The 26,852-nt window shown below is 34.4% G+C and overlaps 1 long non-coding RNA gene across 2 annotated transcripts; it reads right to left on the reverse strand.

Annotated features, from left to right (window-relative positions):
- Nucleotides 1-833: 833 nt before the first annotated feature.
- LOC131154820 (uncharacterized) lies at nucleotides 834-25,029 on the reverse strand. 2 transcript variants are annotated; one of them, XR_009136675.1, is made up of 5 exons: nucleotides 24,843-25,029; nucleotides 24,679-24,755; nucleotides 17,710-17,826; nucleotides 16,603-16,903; nucleotides 834-1,346 (listed from the first exon to the last, which is right to left on the reverse strand). It is a non-coding gene; the product is annotated as an uncharacterized LOC131154820 (long non-coding RNA). The 2 variants fall into 2 exon arrangements; XR_009136676.1 differs by lacking the exon at nucleotides 834-1,346 and having other exon boundaries at nucleotides 16,576-16,903.
- Nucleotides 25,030-26,852: the final 1,823 nt, after the last annotated feature.

The following is a 26,852-nucleotide window of genomic DNA, read 5'->3' on the forward strand; positions in this document are numbered from 1 at the left end:
TGACGAGCATCGTCGACGAGAAAATACCGAGAGGGGGTATGGAGCAGCCTAAATTTCGTCGACGAATACAGGGACTTCTTGACGAATTTAATAAAGGACTCATCGACGAAGTGACGTGTCTTGTCGACGAATCCGGCAGTATAAAAATGGGAAAACCGGGATTTTTATCATTTTTCTCGCCGCTCTCTCTCTCCTACGACTCTCTCTCCCTTCTCTCTTCGTTTTCGGCCCCACCAGTCGCCGGATCGACTATCCGAAGTTACCACGACACTTCTGGTGGAATTCTCTACAAGTTTGCCGGAGCGGATCGTCGAGAAAACGAAGTTGGATTTCATCCCAAATTCAGGGTAAGGTCTTTTATTGAGTTTTTGACTTTCTAGCAGTTATACGAAATGATGTAGACTTAAAAATACTAATATTTTGTTCTGAGACATTGTATTTTCAGGATGTTGAGTTAGGAATCTTGCAGCTATAGAGCCAGATTTTTATAGGGGCTTTTCAAAGCTGAAGTAAGGGAAATATGTTATGCTAGGAGTTTTTGTAATGATATTAGAGATTTTATAGATGCATAACTACACCATTTTACTATACAGAATTTTCAGAATATGAGTTTGAAACAGTATTTGTTTTAGAATATGAGTTTAAATGCTTGTGTGGCCTGAGTAGATTTTTATGAGATGAAGAAATTTATACAGTTATTATAATATATCATACTATACTGAATTGAGGGACGGCGATATGTAACGCCTCATTCTCAGTGAGAGATTATACAGATAAGGATATACATATACAGAGAAATTTACATGCATATACAATTTTTATACGAGTAGTTTCATGAACAGATATTTATATATATACATATACATGTATGCATATTTATTCAGATCAGTATGTGTATCACAGTTTTATATAGAATGTTATATATACAGAGATTACAGCATTTACAGTACAGAAAGAGGGAATTACGGTAATTTTGGAAACATGATGAAAACAGTAAAAGAGTATGTATATATATATATATATATATATATATATATATATATGTATATAGTATCAGATCCCTGAGGAAAGATACACAGACAGATACAGATTACAGAGCACAGTACCGTTGCTAGATACAGATAGAGTGCAACCACATATCTCAGATAGTATGTGGGTACCGTCAGCCGTGCTCGGAGAGTATGCAGCTCCCTAGTACACTGGGTTGAGGGGGGCCGGTTTGACGAGGTAGTAGTCAGTCCCGAGCTTAGGAGATGATGCAGTTTGACCGGGCTGAGATAATGTAGAGTATGATGACTTATCTGGAGGGCCGATCAGATAGAGTCCCGCCTACGGGCCGCACAACCCTATCATGAGGGGTCAAATCATGACGTACAGAGTTCCAGGGATACAGATTAGTTATATGTATGAAAACAGTTTTACAGTATATGATGAGAATAGTATGATATATTATCAGTATGAAAAATAGAAAACATATGATACAGTACATTTTAATTGAGAAAGAAAGCAATGTTTGAAAGATATGTTTTACAGATTATTTATTGCATTACAGCTCAGTTGATGTTTTTTTTAAGTATTCTTAACTTAGTTGCCACACACTAGCAATAGCATATTTCCACTTACTGAGCGTCAACTCACCCCATTATTTTACCATTTTCAGGTGAGCCAGCTAAGTGAGCAGATCAGGCTCGCGGATAGAAAGTAGTTAGATCACCCTGGTTATAGGGTGAGTTTTTGTCAGAGCTGTATATCTTTTTTGAGTAGATGACACTGGAGGGATATTTTTGTATGGTCTGTATATTCTGGATTCTGGTATTGTACAGTTTATGTATAAATGGTTTTATGATTTGTATTTCCGCTGCGTAGGAATGTTTATTGTATATATTTAAAAAAAAAATGATAAGAATTTTGAGGTCGTTACACCCTTACTACTCTATGCCATCGAATGGCTACTTGGATTGTTTAGCCGGGTTCTGGTTAGTTTAATGTGGTAAACTCTCTGAACTTAGATTATGCACACGACATCCTAGGCTTGATTCATGATTGAGCACTACTTTGTAAAAGTATAGTTAAGTTAGATTTACATGCTTTCATTTACATGCTTTCAAATAGTTAATAGAATCCACCTTGAAAAATACCATCTTTTTACTTTCTTTTACACAAGGCTACAATAAATTAATTTGGAAGTGGTTTGATAACTGCGCTTTAAGTTCCTGAGGATCGACACCCGACTTCCCTACTTTCTACTGAACTTGGGATTGTTATGTAGTATAAATATTATTTTTAGTTGTTAAGAACTCGAGCCTTGGCTTGCCTGCCAAAAGAAAAGAAGAAGAAAGAAATAGAAAGACTGAGGCGCAGTTTCCTGGAGACTTACGTACAGCTCCAGGTTTGCCCTCCTATACATTAATAATAACAAAAATCTTAAGGACAAAAATACCACAACTCACACAACCTAATTGCTGAAATAACCTATTCTCTTCTAACATGAAGAAGAGATACAAAATGGGACTTACTGTCCATACTCCCTTAACGGAAGTGGTGGGCCCATTAGCAAGAATAAAATGAGATTTTTCTAAATACTAGAATAGAGAAGAAATTAGGTATACTTGTTATATAATCAGTGATGATTGAATCTATAATCCAAGGACTAGGGCGATAAATACTAGATGACATGCAAGCTGTAAGGTTACCTGTCTAAGAAAGAGATGCAATGCGAAGGGAAGTCTGCTGGGATGCTTGATAATGCTGGAATTTGGAATAATCTTCCTTTGACATAGACACAGTATGTTACTCCCCACTTGGGCCAGAAAGTGGGGAATCTGTGGTGGCTAAATTGGCAATGCAAGGCGGTTTACCATGGATATCCCAACACTGCTCAATGGTATGACCTCCTCATATGCAATGAGTGATTCTGAACCACCTAGTCCATCTCTTCCTTGTTCATCTCTTCCACCACGGCCACTTGTACCCAAGGTCTTAAATTTCGATTTCGACTAAAATTTCGAAGCCCCAAAGTACAGAAACTTCAGTGGAAATATCGATTTCGATTTGAAAAAATGATGGGAATTAGTTATAAAGAATGGAATTTTTTTTTATGAAACTCTAGAAATGGTTACTAGACATAATAGTGTAAATTCTAGACTAATATATTACAAATTAAATACATCTATGTTTTGTAAAGTACAATAGTTGTTATACAGCATGTATTAAACCTACTCAGAGGTAATGTGTATTAAATATATTCAATTAATATAAATGAAATTCATACATACATTAAATATTATTTATTATACAAATAAAGAAAATTTAGACATGAATGTTAGTTAAAATTTTGAAAAGTTTCACTAAATTTAAGCCCCCCCGGGTGTCTCACTTAATCTTCGCTGATGGCATGATCATTTTTTCCAAGGCCAATCAACAATCCTGCAAGACCATCAGTAAAATATTAAAGAATTTGCACAAAGAAGCTGGCCAGAAAGTGCACCCTTATAAGTCCATGGTCCATTTCTCAAGTACCCCCACTCCCTTAGGTTTTAGGCCGATCTTGTCATATATCCTAGGAATATCTGCGAGAGGAATAATGAGAAAACCCACCAGGGTATCCACCCAGTGAGTGGACACATGACAGCTGACCACCTGAAGTCAATGATAGCGAGAATCGAATAATGGAAGAATAAATTATTAAGCTTTGCCAGAAGAGTTACCCTCATCAACTTAGTCACGTTAGGCATGACCAATTCATTCCTTAGCTGCTTCAAAATCCTGGCAGCAGCAACTAAGAAAATAGCTCTCAAAAGAACTTTTTATGGTAGCAGGTGAAAGGAAGGAGATTTTTATATATTTCCAATGATTTGTCGTATTTCAGGCTTCCTCTAGCACACATTTCCCAGCCCTAGCATTTAGTGTTTTAGCCCCTGGCTTTGAGAGAACTGCTTTTGTTACACAAGGTGATTTTGATTTTCTACCAACCAGCTGCAAAAGCTCTCAAGGAGGTTCAAGCATGGTTTTGAATTTTCACAAAATTGTCAAAATTTCTGTTGAAATTTCCACTTTTTGTCATCCTCGAAATAAAAATGGTAAATGATTTCCATCATACATAATTCCTGTTGAAATTTCAAAACAAGAGCTTGACCTAATTCCGAATCTCCTTGCATTCATCCAGATTGCATGCACATTCTTGCAATTTGGGCTTCCATCAAGTTCCACAAAAGGGAAACAATCAATGCATCATCCCAAAACCCCACTTCCTTCCTTTTATCATCAGAAAGCCTGAATTGGAACAAGGGTTCAGATTTACCTTAGTATCAAATAGACATTAACAGCCTTAGACCACTGAACATAATTATTTCCATCCAACTTTTTGCTTGTTATCTGTGGCAGTGATGAAGGGAACATACTTCTGGCATTCATGGACTCCATTCAAACACTCACTAACTAAACCAACAAAAAACAAGGTTAGTACAACCAGAAAAGCTGAAACAACCACAAACAAGATGAACCACTAAAACAACCACAAATGAGTCACCAATAAATTGACATAACACTGCCACAGCCCCAAATAACAAACACACGAACACTGTCACTGCCCCCAAAAGACTCACCGATGTCCTTTAATAGTACTAGACAACAACTACCGAATTGCCACGAGTGAACAATCGAAAAAATTTGGATCTTTTAACAGCAATAGTGGACTGATCAGCAAGGGTAACTTGAGGTAGATTTTTAGGATACTGGAGATTAGAAAAGAAGTTGATTGCACCTGTTATATGGTCAGTGGCAGTAGAATCAATAACCCAAGGACTAGTAGGAAGGATACCAGATGACATACAGACTGTAGGATTACCTTTCTTGGCAAAAGAAGCAATGTGAGAAGATGCTTGTTGAGACGACTAATACTGTAGAAACTTGAATACTCCTCCTCTGATATAGTCATAGTATGTGGTTCACTCAAACAAGTGATTAACGAAGGAACCATACTTTTGGGATTTGCAAACTCCATCCCAACATTCACAAATTCATATCAATGACCATAAGGTTGGAACAATTGGAACATGAAAAAGTCACAAATAAATCACTACAAGACTGCCACAGCACCAAGAAACTCAAACACAGAACCAAGAAAGCAGCGCACAGCACTGAAACAATTGGAGAAGTGAACCACTGAAACTGCCATGGAGAAATCACCAACTTATATAACACTGCCATAGCCTTACAAAAAACAGCTTAGGAGCACTGTCACTGCTCCTAGGAAGTCACCAATGACTGATACTAACACCAACCAACAACTGACGAATTACCACGATTGCATGGTTAAACAAAGATTGGATCTTTGAGCAAAACACATGTCCAAAAACATGTTAATAGAGAGATTGGATCACTTCCGGATCATTTCAGGTCAGAACCATCCCTGAAAGTGACTTCATGCACTGGCGCGTGGGGTCAGCCCTGGCAGCCTTCGTCCAACACATGAGGGTGCGTGGGACACTGTCTGAATGTGGGATTTCAGAGGGAGGCAGATCGGCAGTGTCTGTGTGTGACTATGGTGTTGGTTTTGACAAATCTATAGTGGATTTGATGTTCTCGAACTGGCAGTGTCACCCAGAAAATTCCAGCGACTGGTCTGAATTTCTGCTGCTGCTAGCCGTTTTCTAGGGTTATAGTATCACTGAAAAATCTTCTATGATGATAGACATGCAGCAGATTTTAGGTTTCAGGCTTCAGTTTGATGGTGGTGGTAACACTTATGGTTTAGGATTCAGAATCATACTCTGATACCATGTTGAATAATTGGGTAAAATGGAAGACCTAAACTCAATGATAGGTCTCTCCCTCTATTTAAAATATATGTCAAGTACAATAGGAATGACCATAATACCCTTACTTACACTTATTACAAACCAAACTCTAACAATTAATAATAATGTTAAATGACTAAATAACCATTAACAATAAGAAAGCCTATAGCACATGAAATTACACACATATCCCTAAAACAACAAGAAATTACACACATACCCCTAAAATTCACAAATATTACAAACAAGCCACCAAAGTACACATAATATTATACGAAATAAACTAAACACATAATAAACTACTAACTAAACCCAAATCCTTTAACCCAGTTCTTATTTATTTCCAAGGTCTTGCTTCTTTTCCTACATCAGGTATGCATTCAGGAGATCAAAATAAAAAGCATCCCCATTGATATTGTCAGGTTTATTTTGAGAGAGAGAAGAATGTATTGGATTTTTCATCCTGCAGTAGGAGGTATTTTGGTTGTTTGGAATACCAGGGCCTTTAATAAGCTGGATGTTATAGCTGCAATTCCTCTATTTCCAGTTCTTTGGAGTTTGGTGGTAATAAAGTAAGGTTTCTCAGGGTTGAGGCCAATGGATTATAGGAATATGAGGTAGTTGCAGACTGAGGTGACAGGGGTTCAGGCCAGATGGGCCCACCGTGTACCAGAAGTACATCCACTGGAATTTTAACATGAAAGAAAGGGTTGTACCAGGACCACAAGTGCTATGAGGGGATTCTCTAATTTAATTGATGAGATCAGCTTGGTTAATCATCCTCTGGATGGAAGGCCTTCACTTGGTCATTTCAGGGAAGATACAGCCATGTCCAGGATCGACAGATTTCTGGCCTCAGGAGTGGGAAGAGATGTTCCCAGACCTACTGCAGACCTGCTTGCCTGTACCCACCTCTAATCATATTCCTTTATTGTTGGACAGTGGGTTTTCATAGATGGAGGACACTCATTTTGAATATACATGGCTGGAAACTGATACATGGCTGGAAACTGAGGGCCTGCTGAAACTGATTCACAACTGATGGAAAGGAGTTATGAAGTGAATGGCAGCCCCCGCTGTCGAAGTTGTGCTGTTGTGAAATTGAAGCTCTATAAGAAAGACCTTAGGAAGTGGAACAGGAAGGCTTTTTGGAGAGTGGAGAAAAAATTTCGAGGGTAAATTCCAGCAGTTGTACTGCTATGAAATTGAAGCTCTTGAAGAAGACCTTAGGAAGTGGAATGGGGATGTTTTTTGAGAGTGGAGGCAACTTTTAGAGTAGGCTGCACCATATGGAAACCAAGGGTAAAACCCTAAAACCTCAATCCTCATATTTCTTCCAGAATTCTTAGATCAATTCCAATTAGATTATACAGGCATACAAATAATATAATCCTAAAATCTACTTTCCAACATTAAAAAAAGTATGCTTTTCTAAAATAAATTACCAAAATTAAAAAAAAATTCCCAAATTTCTTGAATAATGCTTATGGCTTCCATGCTGGTCCTTCCCTCCATGAAGAGATGCTAGAGCAGCCATCATTCTCTGCTAGTCTGCTACCACAAAAAAGTTTGACCTTGAACATTGATTAATAGAAAATGACTCAATGAATGAGAACAACTCAAACTAACATGCAAAGTAGGATTCGGCATTTGAGACAAGGAATGAGAATGTAGCTCATAGCATACACAACCAACTTGATGCTCATTGAATTTTGGCAACCATCATAGACCATATCATACTAAAACTATCATAGCATATATCATGCATGCACATCACAAGCATAACAACGGAGCTGGAATGGAACCTGACCCAGTCGATAGCATAGTGAAACAAGCATTTACTTCAGTTGTCCATTGAAGGCAATGTTTCTTAGAGGGAAACAAAGAAGAAACCTCTTAGGCTTATACTCGGACAAACCTTAAGGTCTTTAGAGAACTTAAAAGTCAAAGGCTGCAATTTTATTGATGACAAAAGTCAAGCTGTGTACAATGAATCCTAAACATCAATTTATAACATGCCTAAGCTCTAACTCATGTGGTATAAACTCTTCACCAATCTGATCATCTATATCTTCTTTCAATTCTCAACAGGGTAGAGTTAAAAAATTGACACCATCCAAATCTTTCTACGCAGATTTCTATCAAACAGGTATGGGGTATTCAAAGATAAAAAACCACACCAATTGGTAAAGGTACAAGATAAAATTGCAAGAAAATAAAAGAAAATTAAGAAAAGACAACACGGAGATTTGCATGGGTTGGCACTAGGACTATGTCCATGGGCAATCCCAAAAGGCCTTCGTTAATATTTACTATCAGTGTATAGAAATTTGCAATCCAGCAAGACCTTATTTAATATTTACTGTCAATGTCGTGAAATTTAACAAGAGAGATTGTAACTCCTTTTTTCCCACAAGTTGTGAAAACCACAAACCCTTCTCTAACACAAGAAAAGAGAAGTATAGGAAGAAGAATACAAGGTAAACCCCCCCCCCCCCCCCCCGAAAAAACCTAAGACTCTCTCTCTTTGGCTTGAACTTACACTCCACCAAAACACACCCTTTCTTTTTCTGACATGGCCATGAGACGCCACACCCTTTTATAGACCCACTTGCACCATGAGAAACCACCCATTATATAACCATGGAACAGTATCTATGTATTTTTTACCAAAGCTAAGACATTGCTTTGAAAACGTTTTTTGCATGCTTTGTAATACAGGTGGCAATTATAACCCTCACTCATTAACTGACCCATACCCACTACAAATATGGGTTGGGGTACACCAATATAATTATATGGTTCATTAACTCATGATCAATTTACCAAAAATTAAATGCATTAAATGGGTGTACCCTCTTGACCATCAACCTATTTAACTTTCTTGCATCATTAATGCAGAAGGATTACCATCTTAAATATGACCTATCTTTACATGTTGGGATTATTGACCTCCATTGTCTACATTTATCTAAAAGCTCTCCCCCCCCCCCCCCCCAAAAAAAAAAAATTTCCACCTACTTAGTCGATATCACATGTTTTCATGTGCCAATGTTTTAAAAAACAAAAGTGTAAAAAATATACCATGTCAAATATATATATATATATATATATATGTAAATAAATTACATATATTTTTAAATTAAAAAATTAAGAAAATTACAAATACCACATAAAAAAATTATAATTTATAAACTATGAGTTGGCTATTCAAAAAATACTAACATAAATCCATTAAGTAAATCATGCCAAGAGATAGGTATAGCATTACAAAGCTCAAATTATTTTCAAGATATGCAACTCTCATAGTTTGGGAAGGCTAAGGTTCAAGAGTTTTAAATATTAACTTATATTAAAGCAATCCTTTCATATAAAAACATAATTAAAGTTGCTTAGCCATTTATAACTTGAGATTCACACAGCGGAAATTTGAAAGCCTCAACTAAAAAAGTGAAAAAAAAAAAAACACACGAGCCTTAGTGTGTAATGCCTTGGTCTTATGGGGATTGGTATTTTAGACTGAGCCTCAAGGTGTTTTAGGCATGCCATGTTTTGAGCCAAGCCTCGATTGAGCATTTTAAAACATTGTCATGTTGCCGCAATCACCAGATCATATCAGCTCAAGCTATGTACATAACTAATATAGAGGGCAAAATCCAGAGACACCCCTAAGTTTTTGGAATGACACTGAAATCCTGAGTTTTTTTACAATTACCACACCCCAAAAAAAACAAAAAAAAAAAACCTTAAATGATGTGTAGGAAAGAAAAAATTAGTGGAGTTTTATTTTTGTTAGTAAAATTATAATCGGATGGTACTTTGTCAAAAACTCGAGTCGTAATGGTGAAAAACTCTGGGGATGCATATTCAAAAAACACAGGAGGATTTGAAATGAATATATGTATATATATTAATTACATACATTTCTATGTATATATATATATATATATATATATATATATATGTATGTATGTGTTTTTATGTGTGCATATTGTATGCATATGTGCATATAAATTTCACAGGAGAAATTAATCAAGTTAGCAAGAAAATTCAGGCAATTCAAGAACGCCAAAATCAAATACTAGCAACGAGTCCTCGAGAATCTGGATTGAGAGACAAGACCTACTTGCCAAGAGCAATATTCTAGAGGGACCACAAATTAATTCTCAATGACAGGAGGGAAGAGGCAGTAACAGTGATGTTCAGGGCAGTGGACAACCTCCTTGCTGCCACCAAATTCAACCCACGGACATTGAAATCCTAGTTGTGAACTGCGGAATCTTGAACACTCATCAGAGGGTTGTTTTGAGAAAAAGCCTAGTGAAATGGAGAAAATGGATTTATTTTTTTGTTTCTACAGCCTCCCTTTCGATTCTCATTGATGGTGAACCAGCTGGATTCTTTCCCAGCTCTTGGAGCCTTAGGCAAGGAGATCCTCTCTCGCCTTTTTTATTTACATTGGCCATGGAAATTTTTTCTCAACTGCTCCTCAAAGCTAATCAACTCAAATTGATCACAGGGGTCTCCTTTCCAAATAGCAGTGGCTCTTACTATCTCTCACCTTATGTTTGCGGATTACACCTTAATTTTCTGCAAATCTGACCCGAATGAACTAAAATGTCTGCGCACCACTCTGTTATGCTTTGAAGTTGCATCGGGCCTCAAAAAATTTTTTGCGAAAAGTAAACTGTACCATACATCGACAATGGAGCAGCATCAACTCAAGGAAATTGTCGATATTTAGAATTGCAAAGTTGATCAGCTTCTGTCTACCTACCTCAGCTTGCCACTTGGGATCAAATACAAAGCAATAAAGACCTGGGACCCCATAATTGAAAATTTTAACAAAAAGTTGGCCTCATGGAAGGCCAATTATCTTTCTTTTGGTGGTAGATTGACTTTAATCAAGAGCGTTTTTACAAATATGCCAATTTATTATCTCTCGATTCTATCAATTCTAGTGAATACAACAACAAACCCAAGCCTTAAGTCCCACTAGGTGGGGTCGGCTATATGAATCCTTTTCCACCAATTAATGCGATCAAGGACAATTTCTTTTAACAAATTCAGGGGCTATAAAATCCTTATTCACTATCTCATTCCAAGTTATTTTCGGTCTACTCCTATCCCCTTCTACTGCCCCCCACAGTAACTAACTCACTCTTCCTCACTGGTGCACTATGTGGCCTAAGTTGCAAGTGTCCATACCATCTATGTTATCCCTCTCTTATCTTATCTTCTATAGGAGCTACATCTAACTTACCGTGAATATGTTCATTCATTAATTTATCTTTCAGTGTTATACCACTCATCCATCTAAGCACTCTCATCTCAACAACTTTTACTTTTTGGATATTCTGTTTCGTCGTCGCCCAACATTCTAATTCATATAGCATAGCTGGTCTTATAGCCGTCCTATAAAACTTCTCTTTTAATTTTAAGGATATATAACGATCACAAAGCACACTTAAAGCACTTCTCCATTTTACCCAACCTGCTTTAACTCGATACATTACATCATCTTCAATTTATCCTTCAACTTACATAATAGATCTAAGGTATCGAAATGTACAAGTTCTATTTATTTCTTCATCATCAAGTTTAACTTTGTCTACAATATTCCTCCTACCATTATTGAAATTACATTTCAAATATTATGTCTTATTTCTACTTATCCTAAAGCCTCTAGATTCCAAAGCTTCTCTCTATAATTATAACTCAATCTCTACTCTGCCTCTAGTTTCATCAATCAATGCAATATCATTTGCAAACAACATACACCAAGGAACCTCATTTTGTATGCTCTTAGACAATTGGTCCTCACTAAAGCAAAAAGATAAGGGCTCTAAGCAGATCCTTGATGTACACCTATGGTGATTAGAAATTCTCTAGTTTCTCCATCTATAGTCCTTACACTAGTCATTACTTCATCGAACATATCCTTAATGACATCAATATATCTACTACATACACCCTTTTATTCTAAAACCCACCATAGAACTTCCCTAAGTACCCTATCATATGTTTTCTCTAAGTCAATAAATACCATATGCAAGTTCATTTTCTTTTCCCTAAACTTTTCCATTAATTTTCTTAAAAGATACAGAGCTTCTGTGGTAAATCTCCCAAGCATAAAACTAAATTGATTTTCTGGCACCTTTGTTTCTAGCCTGAATCTTTGTTCAACTACCCTTTCCCATAGTTTCATCATATGACTCATAAGTTTAATTCTACGATAGTTATTACAATTTTAAATATCTCCTTTATTTTTATATATAGGTATTAAAGTGATTTTCCTTCATTCATCTAGCATTTTCTTAGTTTTTATAATTGTCTTAAATAAATTAGTTAACTATATAATTCTGTTATCACCTGAGCATTTCCAAACTTCAATTAGGATGTTATCTGGTTCTATAACTTTTCCATTTTTCATCTTTTTTGGTGCAAACTTCATTAACTCTAACTTGCGAATAAATCTCATATTTTTAGTCTTTTCTTCATTTGTCAATTTTAAGTTTAAGCCTTCTATTTGGTTTTCGTTAAACAACTTACTAAAGTAACTTCGCCATCTTTCTTTTATGTCTTCGTCTTTAACCAAGACAATATCATCCTCACTTTTTATACATTTTACATTTCCTAAGTAGCTTTAGCAAGTTTAAATATATCTTTTTCCCCTTCTTTTGTATCTAAACTATCATACCAACTATTAAATGATCTGCGTTTAACTTCACTAATGGCCTTTTTTGCATCTTTTCTCTCCTCTTTATACTTTTCGAAATTATCCATGTTTCTACATTTTTGCCATGTTTTAAATTCCTTTTGTCTTTACAGCCTTTTGAACATCTTTATCCCACCACCAACTTTCTTTGCTATTCAAGATTCTTCCTCTTGACTCACCTAAAATCTCTTTTTACTATCTTTTTAATAGAGCTAGCTAATCTACTCCAAAGAATATTTGTATCTATCTCATCCTCTATAGTCCAATCCCCATCTTTGATCATTTTATCTTTAAATTTTATTATATTTTTTCCCTTTAGGTTCCACCACCTAGTTCTATTACACTGGTTTATTTTATCCTTTTTCTTCCATTTTTTAATATGTATCTAACACTAAAACTCTATGTTGTGTGATTAGGCTTTCACCTAGAATAACTTTCCAATTCTTGCATGATAAACGATCTACCCTCCTAGTTAAAATAAAAAATCTAGTTGACTTCTATTTTGTTCACTTTTAAAGGTTATTAAGTTTTCCCTCTTCTTAGAGTAAGTATTCATTATAATAAAATCATATGTCATAGCGAAATCTAATATCATCTCCCCATACTCATTTTTGTTTCCATATCCATATCCTCTATGTATCCTCTCATAACATGTAATATCCCTTCCAACGTGTTCATTCAGATCTCCTCCTATGAATATTTTCTCAGTCCCTGATACGCTTTGTATAATACTATCCATATCTTCCCATAATTGTCTCTTAAGATTTTTTACTAATCCTAATTGAGGAGCATGAGCACTAATGATATTTATTATTTCTTGACCTAATACCATCTTGATTTTTATAATTCTATCTCCTACTCTGTTTACATCAACAACGCTATTTTTTAAGCTTTTGTCTACAATAATTCATACTCCATTCTTATGTTTTTCTTTTCCAGTGTACCAAAGTTTAAATCCTGATTTTTCAATTTCTCTAGCTTTCTCCCCACCTACTTAGTTTCTTGAAGGCAAATTATATCAATTTTTCTTCTAATCATTGTGTCCACAATTTCCTTGCTTTTATCCATAAATGTCCCTATATTCCAAGTTGCTAATCTAATCATAGTTTCCTGAATTAGCTTCCTTACCTGCCCACGCCCAGAATGATGTAGGAACTCTCGCATATTAGACACCGTACCCGAGCGACAACTTAGCCCACCCTCGCCCACTTTTCGCTGCACCCGAGTGGTACAAGTGCAACGCATTGCTCGTATGGGACGCCCCAGCAAATATTCAGTAAGGATTCATATTATAATGATCTAACAAATTTTACACTGGATGTTAGCTACCTTACGCAACCCTCCACCTTTACCCAGGCTTGAGACCACCTGTGTGTGAAAAAATTAGGACGTTAAGTGCATCACAGCCTGAGATATGAATTCAATTCAATTCCAGCAAATGTGGCTAAAAAATTGGAAGGCATTCAAAGCAAATTTTTGTGGAGAGCTAATACGGAAGCTTTCAAATACCATCTTGTCCAATGGACAACAATGTTTCATCCAATAAAGAAAGGAGGATTGGGGATCAAAAATCTACACACTTTTAACTTGGCCTTATTAAGTAAATGGCTCTGGAAATTCAACCAAGACAAGAACAGCTTATTGAGAAAGGTGATATGCTGCAAATACAAACTATCCAAAGATGATTGGGAACCTTCTCTCAACAAAGCTCCATCCAGTTATGGATACTGGGAAGGCATATTGTTAGCAAAAAAAATTAATTTTCTGGGAGATAGCCAAAATCAAGATAGATAAGGGGGATCATACTCAATTCTGGACAGACAAATGGGCAGCCAATGATTCATTGAGTAAGATTTATCCCCACCTATATAATATTGCCAGTTGCAAGTAGGGTAAGGTTTCAGACTTTCTTAAAAGGTCAGCAGAGAACCAGTACTGGGACATCACATTCATTTGAACACCTAGAGGTATCGAACAGGCATCATTGCCAGATTTGCTAAACAGTATCTACTCAGTTAAAAGTCCCAAAGTCGGGGGAAGACTCCTGCGCTTGGCCTCTGAGAGGTAACAAAGCTTCCTTGGTAAAATCAATGTACAAGTTTTTGTTTGAGAAGAAATTTGATAGGCAGACAACTAAACTCCATCATCAGTTGATTTGGACCAGTTTATTCCATCCAAAGTTCCGTTCTTCCTATGGTGCTGTTCACTCAGAAAAATCCTTCCTTGAGACAACCTTCAAGTTAGGGAGCGGGGGATGGCCACGATTTGCACCCTTTGCAAAGAAGGTGGAGAATTGATCAACCATTCTACACTGCAAATTCAGCAGTCCTGTCTGGTCCGGTATTTTCAAAAAACTGGAGGTGCAGTGGATAATGCCAAACACTGTCAAAGAAATACTCTGTTCATGGAAGCTCTTGTGACTTAAGGGAAGCTACAAAACTTAGATCCTCAATTCCAGCAGTGATTATGTGGGGGAATCTGGAAAGAGAGAAATTTAAGAACCTTTCAAGACTTAGCAAAGGAAGTTCATCTGGTTTTTGACAAGATTATGCAGGATTCTATGGTCAAGGACTTCATCTATGCTACATAATCTCCACTGGGATGACTTGGTTTCTTTGCTTTTGGAAATGGGCCTGTAATATTGATATTTTATTGTTATAACTCTTCTGAATTTGTAACTCCTTCACTGTCTGGTATACAAGAAGCTTGCTTGTCTATCATGGCTGGCTATTCAATGAGTTGCAATTTATCTTTCAAGAAAACATAAAATAAAATAAACCATTAGAAGTTCAAGCACAATGTATACAAGTATTATTTGTCTTTGTTCAGGATTCTTGGCAGTATCCATTCCCATAAAACTCGTGAAACACTTAAAAAATCCCTCCGTAACCACATGGATCATTTTATATATTTTACTTACATTAAGTCACATTGTCCACCAAAAATAGCCATGAATCCTTTTTCTTCATCCAAGCCAATGAATGCTTACAAGAATTAATAAACAAAATAAAGCAAGAGAATCATGCAATGGCATAGTGTCACGAGCTAAGCTTGTTCAAGGCATTATGTTTGCCTGTGACCGCTTATCTCGTGTGCTTTGGATGGGTTTCCATCATGTAAATACTAGTGTAGGGTTATTTTCTACTAGTAGAGTCTTTGTAAGCCAAATAAGGCAGTATGACTCCTCAGTCACTTTGATGTTTCCTAGTGCCAAGATGATAATTACATAAAAACCTCTTTAGGGGAGGGTGAGTGTTCATCAGTCATTGTAAAACTCACTAGCAATTGTCAACATGCTTAGCCTACTTGCATCCCTCGCTAAGTACACCATGTCAATGGAGGATTTGTTAATGAATTACGTTTGCTTCAATGTTTACTGCTTGCTTGTCATGGCTTTCATGAATTGATTATTGTTTCCGCTGCTATTTGAATGAATGCTAATGAAAGTGCTTCGTGGATGAATGTTGGTAAACGATAGGCTGGCTAGTTAAAACAAGAGTGCTTTAGCTAGCGCCGCACGGCCCTTCACAACGGTGTGAAAATAGTCAGACCGTGACACATAGCCAAGTGAGCATGACAATACTTTAAGCAGAGTGCTGGAATAAGGTTCATGTCAAAGAACCAATTCAACCCAAAAGTTTAGCCTTGTCAGTTTTTAGGCAGGGAAGAATGGTTTTAACATTTTTCTAGCACCCCCACACTTGACAGCAGAGAGCGAATTGAGCTTGAAGAGTAGATAACGCACAAGACTACTATAATTCATATTAAAATTGTAATTCTAATTAGAACATTATGGGCACTGAAATTTGATGAGACCTTTTGGTAAAAAAGGCTGTAATACGATGTCAAAAACCAACTCATCCAAATGAGGCCATAGGAATAGATTTAATACTTCTCCAACAGCGTTTTATATAGAAAAAGAAGAGATTTTGTTAATGAAGAAAGATTTCACAAAACGGAGACTACTTCTCTGACAGTTTAATAGTGATACAACAACATTTATAATGAATAAATAAATTAATAAATAAATAAACACACACACACACACACACATACACATTATAAAAACATTAATATGGTTTTTACCTCCTGGTCAAGGCATTCAAACTTCCACATGCTATCACCCTGCTCATTAGCTTCATTCCACCACCTAAGCCCAACTAATATGCAGCCACTAATGTTCTTAAGTACCCAAAAATCAAGCGCGGTTAGAGAACATCAAAGGCTGCATCTTCAGAATTCGAAATCATCTAAATGTTTATAACATTTTATACAGTATTGTATTAATATTTCTCGAAATTCACACAAATCCAAGTTCGTGTTCCAAAGGCCACGATAGTATCGAATTTTAGCAAATGCCCACCCACCAACCTCCTATGTGTCGAATCTGAAATCAAGCGCAGGTAGAGAACATCAAAGGCTGCAACTTCAGAATTTGAAATCATCTAAATGTTTATAACATTTTATACAGTATTGTATTAAAATTTCTCAAAATTCACACACATCCAAGTTGGTGTTCCAAAGGCCACAATAGTATCGAATTTTAGCAAATGCCCACCCACCAACCTCCTATGCGTCGGATCTCGTGCAGAAGTGACGTCCAATATTTCTTAACCTTCCCTTTGGTTGCATATAAAATGATGAAATAAAAAGTAAACGAAAATTCGAGCATTCTGTTTCATTCCTGTCATTTTTGTTGCTCCAAAAATTAAAAACACAAAAAAATAAAAATAAAAAAACAAAAAAACACAAAAAACACAAAAGACAAAAAACAATAAAAAAAACAATAAAACAAAAAAAAGAAAAAGAAAATCAGCCAAAAAGCTATCTACTTTAATCAACCCAGCTGAGTTAAGCTTTTGATTTTCTTAAAATTAAGCAAAAAAAAGTATTTTAATTTCTTTATTTCGGAGTTGTAGTGATTTGTCATACAATTGACAATAGCATATCTGGAAACAATTCTACTATAATTAAAAAGCAGATAATTAATATCTAGAATATTATCATATCAGAATTGAGCAAAATCCACATTACCAGACTTGTGATCAAAGACATTAAGAAAGGTCAACATTTTTTTGGCAACAAATAACCAAGTTTAAGGTCATATATGCACAGAAAGTTGTGAAATAGCAATTTTCACAGAAATTAGAGATTGCATGAAAGAGAGAAAGAGAGAGAGATAAGAGACTTCACCTGGTGCACATCGATGGCGAGGATACTACAGAAGAAATTGTTCAGAGCAGGCAAGTGAGAAAGAGAGTGTTTGGGTAGTGTTTGCTTTGTGACTGGAATCATAATTGGAATTGGAAGCTATGACATATGACAAACAACACAAAGACCAGCATTAGGTGCAAAGAATACGATATTACATGCAATTATCTTCTCCTTCTCAAAGATACAGCAAGATTTGTCATCTTTTATGCACACGTTAAAGAAAATAATAAATATGCATTAAACAATCTTGCAATATTATTTGAGGCAATGGCAATAATGATAACAACAACAACAATTCATTTTTTAAAAATTAGGTTGAAAGTACTTCAACATTTTTTTGCATGTAGAAATGGTCCATGATCACATAAATTGGCGGAAAATGATTCATATAACTGACCCCACCTAGTGGGACTTAACGTTTGGTTTTGTTGTTGTTGTATCAGTATTTGATATGAGGCAATGGCAATAATAAAGCAACTTAAAAAACTGGATATCCATTTCCAAGATTTTTCATTAATTCATTCCAATCAATCTAAAAGATTTATTTCAAGTTAGAATTCCCCTCTTTCAACACTCTCAACCTAGTCGCCAATAAATCTACACCCCACCTATTAGTATTTAATCAGTTCATTTTTTGATTTCAATAGTAATAACCACACTTGTGAGAAATGAAAATAATAGTGCCCTCTATTGCATTTTAGTGAAGCAGTTTCACAGTAAGAAAAATACTAATTATAGAAATAGTCATAACAGTACCTCCCCTTCATGGCAAAGCTAAAGAATATGACCCTTTAATTGATGGATCCTTCATTACCTAACTAAAGAATGATCATGACTACGCTAATTGATCTCCAAGTAATTTTATCCTTACCATGGAGCAGTTCTCCTCTAATTGTCATTCTTTTTTTATATAAAAAATTGTTTTGTGAAAAAATATTTGAAAGAGGTGATGAAAATAACTTATTTAGAAAAATAAATTAAATAGATGATGAATACTAGAATTTGAAACTTGGAATACAAATTATTAATTATTATGGTTCAATTAACGAGTGGCATTGCTTTGGGTTTATGTTCCGCAACCAAAAAATCAATGTAATTTTTTTATTAAAAAAAATACACTTTACATTAATCAATCATTATTTAAAAAATAAATAAATAAATAAATAAGTAAGCAAATTTCACAATGTATTACTTTATAATTTAGTCTGTTGTAAGACGTGTATATTATACATGTGAATAACTATCTTGAGAATAGGTTATAACTTTTAGTGTGCCCACATAATGGTTCATTATGGAATTGACCTTTGGGATGCCAATATAATCTTTGCCTATATAAGGACATGTTTTACAACCAAAATGGATATAATCAAGAACTAGACTATTGAATTTCTATAGTTTCAAATTTCTTTACTTTAATTTTTCTATAATTCTCTCTTTATTTCATTTACAACACGTTATCAACACGATCAAGTCTCTAATGGTATAGCAAAATCTTTTAAGTTTCGTCGGTATTATTCCAAGGTAAGAATCTTGTTTTTTTTTTTTTTTTTTTTTTTAACATTTGTTATCTATATAACTTTAGTTTTTTTTTTTTTTTGTCAAACTATATTTATGTGTTAACTATATCTCTTATCTTGAATACATGTCCTTAAATATTTTTATGTTGAAACATATGTGAGAATAACATTTTCATTTTAATATTTACCTAACTTTGAATTTTTATTTATTTTTTAAAGTGACTATATGATGTCAAACCTCACAAAACTTGAATTCGTTGCCCTTGATATTTCTGGAAGAAATTATCTCCCATGAGTACTTGATGCTGAGATTCACCTTAATGTTATGAATCTTGGTAGTACAATTGAAGAAAGAAATCAAGTATCCCTACAGGATCGCACAAAGGCAATGATTGTCCTTCGACACCATTTACACGAAGAATTGAAAATTGAGTACCTTACTATTAAGAATCCATTAGTCCTTTGAAACAACTTTAAGGAAAGATATGAATACCAAAAAACGATAATTCTTCCAAAAGCTCGATATGATTGGATACACTTGCAAGTTGCAACTGCAAGATTTTAAAACTGTAATTGAATATAATTCAGTCTTGTTTAAAATTATCTCTCAATTGAAGTTATGTGGAGAAAAAATTACTGATGATGATATGTTAGAAAAAACATATTTGACTTTTTATGCCTCGAACGTGCTCCTGCAGTAGCAATATCGAGAACATAGATTTACAAAATATTCTAAGTTAATTTCTTGTTTACTGGTGGCTGAACAAAGTAATGAACTTTTGTTGAAAAATCATCAATCTCGTCCAACTGGCTCAACACCATTCCCTGAAGTGAATGTGGCTTTTTCTCAAGGTCGTGGACGAGGTCATGGTAGGAAAAATTGTTGGACCCGTGATGATCATCCTTCGAAGTTTGTAAGCAAAGGCGCTAAAAAGACTCAAAGGAAATGGGCAAAGAATAAAGAAAGTTCTGAAAAAAATAATAATAATGACAATATTTGCTATAGGTGTGGAACAAAAGGTCATTGGTCTCAAATATGTCGCACTCCTAAACACATAGTTGATCTTTACAAGGCATCGTTAAAAGAAAAAGGGAAAAATGATGAAGTGAATTTGTCTAAACCCATTGATGCTAAGTATGAGTTTCCTTTGGATGTTGATTTTGATGTTTCTGATTTTTTTTTTTAGGATCCTAGTGACAAAAATAATCATTTGATTGGGGATGGAAATGTCTTCTATTAAATTATCTTCATGTTTATGTTATTTTGAAAAAATTAATTTATATAATTTTTAAAAGTTTTACATATAATATGTTTGGTAATATTTTGTTATCTTTCTTAATTCTTAAATTTTATTTTTCATTTACTAGATCATACAAAATTAACTTGATAAAATGGAGGATGACATGTGTTTGGTGGACAGTGGCACAACTCACACAATTATTCGTGTTAAAAAATATTTCTTGCAATTAACATTAGCTGAAATTAATGTTAATACAATATCTGACTCTACAAATGTAATAGAGGGCTCTGGAAGAGTTCATATTATGTTTCCAAATGGAACAAAATTGTATATTGATGATGCGTTGTATTCTAGTAGATCCCGAACAAATCTACTAAGTTTTAAAGATATACGTCGCAATGGATATCATGTTGAAACTAAAAATGAAGGAGATATGGAATAACTTTTAATTACATCTATAGTTTCAAACCAAAAGATCATATTGGAAAAATTTTCAAGTTTTTCATCTGACCTATATTTCACAAAAATAAGGATGGTTGAATCAAATTTTATGCACCGGAAGTGCTCCGAGCCTAGAAGTTTTATACTTTGGCACGACTTGGCCATCCTGGTTCAATTATGATGCGACGAATCATTGAAAATACACATGGACATCCATTAAAGGATCAGAAAGTTCTTTTACCTAGTGATTATTTTTGTATTTCTTGTGCTCAAGGAAAACTACTTGTTAGACCTTATTCATCTAAATTACCTTTAGAGTCTCCATCTTTTCTACAAAGAATACAAGGAGATATTTATGGCCCAATCCATCCATCTTGCGGACCATTTCGATATTTCATGGTTTTAATTGGTGCCCCTACACAGGACCTATGCTTATGCGATCAAAGCTTCCTACATCTACTTGGGCTCATGCTATAGTGCATGTTGCGTTTTTTATTAGAAGTAGACCAACAGCATATCACAATTTTTCACCTTCACAGCTTGATTTAACCACTAACCTAATATATCTAATCTTAAAATTTTTGGTTACGCAGTATATGTTCCTATTGCACCTGCACAACGAAGTAAGATGGGACCACAGCGTCGGCTTGGTAGTTACGTTGGTTTTGATTCTCCTTCTATCATTAGATATCTTGAACCACTAACAGGTGATCCTTTTAGAGCAAAATTTCTAGATTGTTAGTTTGATGAATTAGTTTTCCCGTCATTAGGAGAAGGAAAAGGTAAAGGATTAAAAACACAAGAAATTTGTTGGAACACACCAACTTTGTCTAATCTTGATACACGCACAAATCAATGTGAACTTTAAGTTCAAAGAATAATTCATTTGTAGAATGCTACAAATCAATTGCCAGATGTTTTTACAGACACTAAAAGGGTCACTCAATCACATGTTTCAACTGCAAATATTCCTTCTAGATTGATTGTTCCTAAAAAAAACCCAGTGGGAATAGCATCTAATGAATCTAAAATGCGCCAAATGCATGGTAGATCAATTGGTGCAAAGGATACTGTTCCTCGAAAGAAAAAGGAAATGAATAAAAGTGACACTCCAAAAGAGGTCATTAACACTCAAGAAGAGGTTAAAAGAAATATAGATCAACAATCCCATATTTCCACAGAAGCAACACCAGAAGTGTTTTCGGTACCAAAATTATGAGATCTCATTAAAATTTGGAAATATGAGGAGAAAAAATGAAGTTGTTGTTGACAATGTGTTTGCATAATGTGTTTGCATATGCGATTGCTTCAGAAATTATTAATGATAATGAGCCTGAACCTCAAACTGTAGAAGAATGTCGATATCGAAATGATTGGCCAAAATGGAAAGAAGCAATACAGGCTGAGCTAGACTCATTAGCCAAACGTAAGGTATTTGGACGAGTAGTCCAAACACCTAAGAATGTCAAACTTGTTGAGTATAAATGGGTTTTTGTACGTAAAAGAAATGAAATGAATGAAATTGTAAGATACAAGGCGCATTTTGTAGCATAAGGTTTCTCACAGAGGCCTGGTATGGATTATAACGAGACCTATTCCCCTGTTATGAATGCAGTCACTTTCAAATTTCTTATTAGTTTAACGGTTCTTGAAGGACTTGACATTCGCCTCACGGACATAGTAACAGCTTACTTGTATGGCTCATTGGATAATGACATATATATGAAAATCCCTAAAGGATTTAAAATGCCTGAAGCATATAATCCAAAACAACACAAATGTATTCTATTAAATTACAAAGATCCTTATATGGACTGAAGTAATCTGAACGAATGTGATACAATCATCTAAGTAAATATTTATTGAAAATTGGATATGAAAATAATCTTATCTATCCTTGTGTTTTTATCAAGAAGATAAATTCTGAATTTGCTATAGTCACAGTTTATGTTGATGACATAAACATAGTAGAAACTTCAGAAGAGATCTCAACGACTGCTGACTACTTAATGAAAGAATTTGAAATGAAGGATCTTGGGAAGACAAAATTTTGTCTTGGTTTTCAAGTTGAACATTTAATAAGTGGAATTCTTATTCATCAATCATCTTATATAGAAAAAATTTTGAAACAATTTTATATGAATAAATCTTATCCATTAAGCTCCCCAATGGTTGTTCGTTCACTTGATGTGAAAAATGATCTTTTTCGTCCTCAAGAAGATGATGAAGAAATCCTTCGTCCTGAAGTACCCTATCTTTGTGCAATTGGAGCACTCTTGTATCTTGCAAATTGCACTAGACTAGATATAGCTTTTGCCTTAAATTTGCTGGCAAGGTTTAGTCCTACAACAACTTAGAGACATTAGAATGGAGTAAAACATGTTCTTCGTTATCTCTGCGCACATCTGATATGGGTTTGTTTTACCCAAAATGAGTAAAGTATGTGTTGAAAGGATATGCTAATGCTAGATATCTTTCTAATGCTCATAAAGTTCGATCACAAACAAGCTATATTTTTACATGTGGTGATACTGCTATCTCATGGCAATCTGTAAAGCAAACGATCACTCCTACCTCTTCAAACCATTCAAAAATATTAGCAGTTCACGAAGGAAGTCGTGAATGTGTATAGTTAAGAACTATAATCCAACACATTAAAGGGACAAGTGGATTATCACTGGAGAATGACAAGCCAACAATATTGTACGAGGACAATGCAGCATGGATTGCACAAATCAAAGGTAGGTACATAAAAGATGATAAAACTAAACATATTTCACCAAAATTCATTACAGTCGTTAACGTCTGAAAAAAGGAGATATTGACATTTGCAAAATTCGTTCAAGTGACAATTCAACAGATTTACTCACAAAAGCATTGCAAACTTCAATTTTCAAAAAACATGTACATAACATTGGAATGCGACAACTTAAGGACATTTCTTAATTGATTGTATTTTTTAGGGGAAGTATGAATACTGTACTCTTTTTCCTTCGTTAAGGTTTTGTCCCTCAGGGTTTTCCTAGCGAAAGTTTTAACGAGACATATTCATAGTGTATAGTCACCCAAGGGAAAGTGTTGTAAAACGTGTATATTATACATGTAAATAACTATCTTGAGAAATAGTTATAATTTTGGTATGCCCACATAATGGTTCATTATGGAATTGAACTATGGAATGTCAATATAATTTTTGTCTATATAAGGACATGTTTTACAACTAAAATGGATATAAAAAGATGATTAGTAACATCTAATTTCTGAAAAACTAGACTACTGAATTTCTATAATTCCAAATTTCTTCACTTTAATTTTTCTATAATTCTCTCTTTATCTCATTTACAACAGTCTTGTATTTGCCCGTTGAAATTATGGTCAGAAAGTGCTGATAACCACCGGGATTACTGGTGGGCCGGTGGCAGCCATCTTGCTGGGTGAATATCATAAAATTGAAAAGCAAAGTAGAATAGCGAAGGCTCTAAAAAGCACTAAACTAAATTACTGCTCCTACATTAACTAACATTTTTCTTATTTGGCTTTGTAAGAGCACTGTAGGGTTGGTGTTTCGCCGGAAAGAATGGCTGCAACTAATGTGTGAGCCAGAAACCAATTTTTTTCCCCTTCCAATCTTCGTTGGGTTTTTGAGATTTTGAAAACAATCAATTGAGAATACCTTGGAAATCATTTTTTCATGAAAGAAGAAGAATAATAATTGGAAGAAAATGCGAGCGTTTGAACTGAGATAATACCTTGACGATGAACGGGAATACTGTCGACACCTAGAATCGCCACAAATGAGAGAGCAGGATGCAGCTGAGATGGTTGCCTACCATGGAAGAGCGAGATTGGAGGAGATATTTGTGGAATCATGGGATAATTGGAAACAGAAAGCAATCGTTTACTAGTAGCTTACCCGGCGGAGCGGAACCACCGATTCTAGGCTTTGCATTAAAATTTTCCTTTTTGATTCCTCAACAATTTTCCTGACATCCAGACAGCACATTGGCCAAATTGCCATTTCTGCACCCAGTTTCCAGTTATATTCATGCCCTGAACCGTTTCGAGTCTTGGGCTCTTGAAGTTCTTGCACACCAGGGCCCGTCTAAAACTTAGAAAATAATTTTTTTTATAAAAATAAATAAAAATTGTAATTTTATAAATAATTAATATAACTTTTAAAAATTTTTATTCATATACCAACAACAAAATCAAGTCTTAAGCTCCAGGTCATTTATATGAATCTTTTTCCGCTAATTTATGTGATCGCAGACCATTTTTTTTGGTAAATTTAAGAATATTAAATCCTAACTCACTATTTCCTTCTAAGTTATTTTAGTCTCCCTCTACCTCTTCTAGTGTCCTCACAGTTAACTAACTCACTATTTCTTACTGGTGCACTATATGGCCTATGTTACAAGTGTTCATACCATCTGAGTCGTTCCTTCCTTATCTTATCTTATATAAGTGTTACACTTAACTTACCATGAATATGTTCATTCCTTAATTTATCTTGTAATGTTATACCACTCATCCATCTAAGCATTTTCTCCCCAACAATTCTTACTTTTTGGATATTCTATTTCTCTATCGTCAATATTTTGATCCATATATCATAACTAGTCTTATAACTATCTTATAGTACTTCCCTTTAAAAAATTTTATTCATATTAAATAAATTTTATTTTGATAGTATTTTATGTAAAGAGAAAATATATGAAAGTAACTTTTTTATTTTTTTCAAATAAAACTTCCAATTGAAAGATGGGCAAAAAGATATTAGTGCACAATTTATTTATTACAAAATCCAATTCCACTAAAGTCCAAAATTGAATTTTGAGAGTTTAATATGTTTGAGCCGTTAAAATAAAATACGCAAACTTACATACTATCTTGTTATTTTCTCAATAGATAAAATTGTAATTTTACACTATAAAATTTTATTATTTAGTTGTAAATAAAAATAACTAAAATGAGGGCATTTCGAAAAAATAAATCATTAACAAAAAATAAAAAACCTTTACTAGCATTCTCGACTATCTATAATATCCATATAGGTTCGTGTAATTTATTAAGAATTAATTTGTTAAGAGAGAGAGAGAGAGGATCGAAGAAGCATTAATGATTTTTCTTTCATATCTATTTTATCTTCATCTTTTTCATGCAATATTTTTCTAATAGACATGTTAATTATAAATCACAAAATTAGAAGAAACATTCTTACTTTTGAGACAATGCGCATGCATTGAATTTCCATTTAAAATACTCAATTTTATATCTACATCGAATGTTTGAGATCTATATTCTTAAATATAGTAAATTTTTTTTATAAAATAATCTCATTGATTAAAAAATAAATTCAATAAGATTTAATACTTAAGGGGAAAATGATAGAAAAACAATTCGTGATTTCAATAGAAAAGTGTAAAAATAAAACTCTTACTTTTGAGACAACTAGTCAGTGCACATGCATTGTAATTCTATTTAAAATACTTACTTTTATATTCACGTAAGATGTTTGGGACCTATATTCCTAAGTATAGTGAATTTTTTTATAAATCTCATTAATTAAAAAAATTAAATCCTATAAGACCTTGGTGTTCTTAGGGAGAAGAATAGAGATGTACTTGTTATCTCAATAGATTAATTGAGAGTACTCAAAAACATGTAGATGCTATCTCTCTCTCTCTCTCTCTCTCTCTCTCTCTCTCTCTCTCTCTCTCTATATAGGCACTGAGAGAGAGAGAGAGAGAGAGAGAGAGATTTTAAACATCTCTGAAATTAACATATCGTCCAATCAGAGCATATACATTTTTAAAACATTATAGTCATCTAATTGAGATTTAAGTATCAGTACTATCGATAGATTCTTACAAGTCTTCAAAAATTAAAATCTTATATATTGAGAACTCTCTTTTTGAACCAT

This window comes from Malania oleifera, chromosome 5 (genome assembly GCF_029873635.1).
Source record: "Malania oleifera isolate guangnan ecotype guangnan chromosome 5, ASM2987363v1, whole genome shotgun sequence".
Lineage (NCBI taxonomy): Eukaryota > Viridiplantae > Streptophyta > Magnoliopsida > Santalales > Ximeniaceae > Malania > Malania oleifera.